The 6173-nt window shown below is 31.3% G+C and overlaps 1 long non-coding RNA gene across 1 annotated transcript; it reads right to left on the reverse strand.

Moving 5' to 3' along the window:
- Nucleotides 1-12: 12 nt before the first annotated feature.
- LOC111084654 lies at nucleotides 13-1398 on the reverse strand. The gene is made up of 3 exons (XR_002609667.1): nucleotides 1140-1398; nucleotides 559-669; nucleotides 13-256 (listed from the first exon to the last, which is right to left on the reverse strand). It is a non-coding gene; the product is annotated as an uncharacterized LOC111084654 (long non-coding RNA).
- Between the last annotated feature and the right edge of the window lie 4775 nt (nucleotides 1399-6173).

Genomic DNA, 6173 nt, shown 5'->3' on the forward strand with positions numbered 1-6173 from the left:
CCAGTATATGTGTTTATGCATTTGGTCAAAGCATTCTTGGATAAGTTTTAAATTATTGACTATTGGCTTACATTTATAAATATATCCTTCTGAATTAATCACAGTTTAACTAAAACTATGTATTAATGAGGACAAACCGTAACCTACTACATATTTCCGTAGGTTCCATGATGTATCCATCATCACATCTTTCTAGCACTACGGCAGAATGTACTGTTCCCCTGTTTCCTAAAAGTTTCTTCACTTTCGTCAGTGACTAGGAACAATAATAACATAAATATGAATATGAAGCTTGAAAATCGTCAGGCTAACGAACCTCATATGAACAATTCATTGTAAAATGCCACTTTTGTTATAATAAATTTTAACATTTCATTTGTCGCTAAAACGATTTCTTACCCAAAGGGAACATCATGATAGTTAAATTCACTCCATTGATTTATCTAAATGGTCTGGTATTTTTAAGTGGAATCTTATTTCCTGTGTAGCCGTTAACGAATAAAAGAAGTGGAAAGGAAAAGTTAATAAATTAATAAAGATATATATATTATCACTTACAAGTCCAGCATTTTTCTTAGAATTCTTTTTGCAGCATTTCAAGTCACAATCTTTTGTAGGTACGTCACTATGTGATAACTCGAATGCTACTGAATTTCTTTGTCCACGATCCTGCAAAGAAGTGATTAGTAAAGAGAAATTACTGTATGTTCATGTTATTTTTTATTTTCAAACCTCTAAATTTCGAAGTATATTTAGCTAAATGTTGTAGAATATAGATGGAAGTAAACGTGTTTCTTTTTTTCGTATTATGGATAATTCTATAAAGATTTTATTTGAATATAAGATATTAAACTTCAGACAGAATCTTTACACTTTACCAACTACTATGTGAATCCGATGCTAATAGTTTACGATATTTAAACGTTTCCCCCAGGTAGAAAAATATAAAACATTCGTCATGCTCTTTTTTTTCAGTAAAATAAGATTTTATAAACTTTTGCCTATTCTAAAACTATCTTCATTAATTCTATACAGACCTGCCTTATTTTAACATTAAAGCAGAAGTACACGAGTGATGTACTTGATAATGATCGCATCATTGATCGATACATCGTACCTGTTGTAAAAACTAATCTTACCTGCTGTAAAAGCTGTAAATTGTAATAAAATATACTTTATCAGTAAGTAAACTCAAAACGAAACTATCAAGGAAACTTATTATCAAAACTATTTGCACAACACTTCCATAGATACGGATTTGTCCTACAATGAATTTGTGTGGGAATTTCAGTTTGTTAAGTAAAGCTTTGTAGGCCTTATAAATGTCGGTAATCGCACTAGGTAGAGTGAAGATGTCAAGAAAATAAAGACAACCAGAAAAGTATTGTGTGACATGAATATTCGAGACACTTGTCCGCCGGTGAGACAGCGGCAAGTCTACGGACTTACAACGCTAAAATCTGGGGTTTGATTAACCGCGGTGGACGCTGCAGATAACCCTCTGTGGCTTTGCTTTAAAACAAACTGAAACACGTTATCGTATCCACTGATATTCCTATTTACTGAGGATAAAATGTTGAATTTATGTAAGATTAGTGGAGTTGTAAATATGGAAGAAATCAGTTCGGTTGTCAAAATTAATTACCCGGAAGTCCACTTTAACGTTGAGTCATGTTGTAAATTTATCGTTCATCAATACATCACATGTGTTATGATTTCATGAACATGCTGCTACCAAGGATTTGAATTAGCTGCTCATCACAGCTGTTAATACAAGACGTGGCTCTCAATGGGAGTTGGAGGACATTGTAATACTATGAATCCAGCTTCGCGTTGTTTGCTTCGAATGTTTGGGTTTGCTGGAAACTTGGAGAGCACATTGAACATAGATGTGTTATCCCAACCATGAAGAATGATGGGAAAAGAATCGTGGTTTGAACCTGTTTTTGCCAGTTTAGGATCTCGGCTCTCTAGTAAAAGTAAAGGAACCACGACAGTGTTGTAGTACCATGACATTTTGGACAATGCTTGCTCTAAAGACGCCGAAGTAATTGTCAAAAATCTTTTTTTTGGGGGGGGGGTGACACATCTTGACTTCTTGTAATTACTAAAAATAGGCAAGTTAAACATTTTTGTTTCTCAGTGTGTGTTGTCTGTAGAAAAGTGTTGGTATAAATTAGTCGAAACAACGCTAACTAATTAACCACAACCCCTAAAATGTTAGGTTTATTTAACCTTTTGATCCCCTAAAACCACCATAGATGGGCATATCCCACATTCGTGCATGGGATTAGTAAAAAAGTATCTTTTTACTAAATCACATGAAAATTGGCCGAAATACGGAGGAGTAAGTGACAAGAACCCCCAAAATTATGCTTTTTTTTGTGAGCTGTGACCCCCACTATAAAGTCTGAAAATGGATGCAGTGGTCGCTGTACCGTCTTACTCGGTGAAAATTTTGTTTGACACTAAAACTAATTCGTGCAGCTCTGTTAGAAAAACTGAATTTGAGTCAGAGTTGAAATCGTCACTAAAAACAAACGTTTGTGTCACCAAGAGATGCAAAGTTGAAAGGTTACGAGTTTATTGTAAATATACAAAGGTTTGTTTATAGTGAATAAGAAAAATGCTATTTTAACCAATGATCTTGTACAGTATATTTAAAAGTCTTAATACAGCACGTATAAAACTATTAACTCTGTATGGCAAAAACTTTTTGATATGAATATCTTTTACAACGCCTATTCTTCTTTTTATTTCATTTTATGGCGCCTACTTTTGTTAATTATTACATATAAACAAAATAAGTAAGAAGATTTGTACAAACATTTTAGGCATATTTACCAATTTACTTCCAAACGTAATCATCTGTGCAAATCTATGATCATATACTTTTCATGTTCCTTGTTATTAGTCTGTGTTTAACAAATGAAATACGTCATTTCCGATTCCGCAGAGAGGCATACCGTGTTTCTATTGTTTCTTCTTATTCATCCAAACACTTTTCAATCTACCGCCGTCCCTTAATTTCTCGGCGGAACTTGGTATGGTTACACCATTGTCCAATACGCCCAGATAATGTTTCCATTTCTTTATATTTAAAATTTTTTTAATGGATTTTATGGGATCAAAATGTATATTTTGGGTTTCTTTGGGATCTTATTTACTACAATCAAGGTGAAAATCGGCACAAATATAAATTTTCATGCGTCAAACACATTAACATATAAAAATATTTGATTTTTTTTTATTTTTCTTTATTTTTTTAAATATGGTTAAATATATTTTCTTTCCTTTCACAAAGTTCATCAGTTGTTTGTAGGAGAACATGCCAAGCTTTCTTGTTCACCCGAAAACGAGATGGAGCTTTATAGTGATGCAAGGTTTGAGTGGAAAAAACGTAATAAAGATGAAAACGTAGACACCAACAAAAGATATAAGATAGGCAAAGATAAGGATATTCTTAACATAAAAAATGTTGTTCCCGAAGATAACGGGGAATATTACTGTTCAGCGCACCTTGATGATGGCTCTAATAAAGAATTTGAACATACTGTTGAAGGTCAGAAATCACCCAGAGTACAAATCAAATATTTTAAGCATCAGAAAATAATTTACCTACTTATAATTATGAAAATTAAAATTCTAAATTTATCCCATGAATATTCCATAATTTTGCACTGGTTATACAATTTTGAATTATTATAAAAACTCTTGAAATTAAGTTGGAAAGTGACAGAGTTTGTAAAATAAAGAATATGTGATATATATATATATATTTATAAGTATAGTGTCAGAATATGGCACAGAAAAAAGCATACTTCACTAATATCTAAAAGTAACATGCCAGATATTAGAACCTTGAATTATTCATTAGGTCCACAAAACGTGACAAATGAAGCATTTATTTTCTCTAACACACACACACGCGCGCATAAGGTCGTGAAATGTAAAGTGTTTTCATCACACATCTCCAACAATCAGCATAGGTGGCTAAATGATGTAAAGGAATTATTTCGTTTACAATAAAAGAAATAAAATATAACTTTTATTACTGATTGCTGTTTCTTTAACCTTGAATATATATATATATTAATTACAAATTACATCAATTTTATTTTTCGTATCATATAGGTTACTCTGCGTATTTTATCGTAACATTTGTTTGTTTGAAGTTATGCACAAAGCTACACAATGGGCTAACTGTGCTCTGCCCACCACGGGTATCGAAACCCAGTTTCTAGCGTTGTAAGTCCGCAGACATACCGCTATGCCACTGGGGGCTTATCGTAACATAAAGACAGATCACAAGATGAAAATTCTGCAAATGGACGCAGCTTATATCTTGGTTGCTAAAACTTGCATTTATTTTCTTAAATATTCGAGTATTCAACTTTATCCTTACTGATTTGAGTTTTGCGAAAGTAAACTTCAGGCCTTTGATCATTTTGATCGCTATATATAGGTGTTATTTTCAAAATGGATAGTGTAGGCCTTCCTTTTAAACATATAATAAGAAATGTAAACATTATTTTTGTCCAAGAAATCATTGTTCTATTGGTAACTACAAGACAATCATTTGATCGAATTTTTGTTGCTAAGGGATTATGGTCTACACACAGTATCCTCAAATTTCAACAATACTCGATATAGATCTATAATTACATTATAAAAGAAAAGTTTTCAACAATTTTGATAACCCTACTATGAGTTAGGATAGAACGTTTATTTGAAATTGTCTAGTAAAAGTTTCCTGTATTTCAATGATTTTTTTTTTGTTAGATGCAAGTGCTAATAACAAAACTTCAATTGTTGTTAAATACCACAAGCCAAGTAGTTTAACCCACCTAACGTATTCCTACAGATATATATATATGCTTACACAATATGTCTGAGAGCTACACACTGGGTTTCAATAATCGCGATGAGCACAGCAGCTTTAGCTTATTGCTTTGTTTTGCGTTAACAAACAAAATAGAATAAATATTAATTTACTTATGTGGGCCTAACATTGTCATTGTGTAGTTTCGTGTGTAATAAGTAAATTGCGTAGCTAACTTTGGTAATGAAGGAAATTATATTGAACTTTTATGAAGCTTTAATTCGATAAAATAAAAACGTTAAAGATTTTTTGAAACAAAATGTCATTTTACTTTTAGCTAACCAGATGGTGTTTTAAAATTGCTGTAATTTTTTCATGGTCTCTTATTAAGTTCGCATTCGCTCTCTGTTTTTATGGTAAAGTAATGATATATTCGTTATTCGTGTTGTTATTGCTGGCCTTGTTTAGGCTGGGAAGTTGTAATTGAGCGACATTGCTGAGATTCAAATAAAAACAATAGTCATATTTGTATATGTGTTTCAAAAATATTTATAGAAGGTAAATAAGTTGATGTGATTTGCAATATATATATATATATAAACGTGGATAAGAACTTTGATCGTATGTCAAGCTTTGGGTCTAGGAGCAAGGCTACAAACTTAAGTAAGTGTTCACAGCATCACTCTTAGTCTTACTTAAGCCTTACTCAGGTTACTATTACTGTTAGACCATTATAGAACTAAGCTCCTAAAGTTTAAAGTAAAATATTAGGAATTTGTTTACTGGTAAAAGCAGACTTTGCCAATTTAGAGTGTGAAATTCAGCTGGGAAATAATAGTTATGCAATGTTAATTATTATAAAAAATAATCACACATATTTGGATAAAACTAAAATAAAAGACAATGATATATCAATTGTTATTCTATCATTTTACTAGTATTACTATTACTGGTAGGAGTGTAAGGCTCATTTCCAAATTTAGTAAAATCGATTGAGCTTTTAAACATAGATTTCAATGGTATTAAATTTAGAAATAAGCATCACACTGTTAATATTATTTTTAATTTTTTTGAGCTGACTGTCTTGTTAATAATTATAAATGTTACTGTAAATTGTAATTTACAAGATATTAGATGTGATTTTATAAAAGTATGGTGATTATATAAAATAATAAAGTTAAAATTAGATTTGATTAATTAAATTTTTATTTGTAAATATGTCTTGCAATTACATACCAGTCTCAATTAATAGACTAAAACTGCCAAAATATCATGACTGAAAATGATAAGGAATGGATATTTGTCAGCTCGATGCTGTTTTTTAACATGGAGATAATTAACATAATATACA

This window comes from Limulus polyphemus, unplaced genomic scaffold (assembly GCF_000517525.1).
Source record: "Limulus polyphemus unplaced genomic scaffold, Limulus_polyphemus-2.1.2 Scaffold86518, whole genome shotgun sequence".
NCBI classification, from domain to species: Eukaryota; Metazoa; Arthropoda; class Merostomata; order Xiphosura; family Limulidae; genus Limulus; species Limulus polyphemus.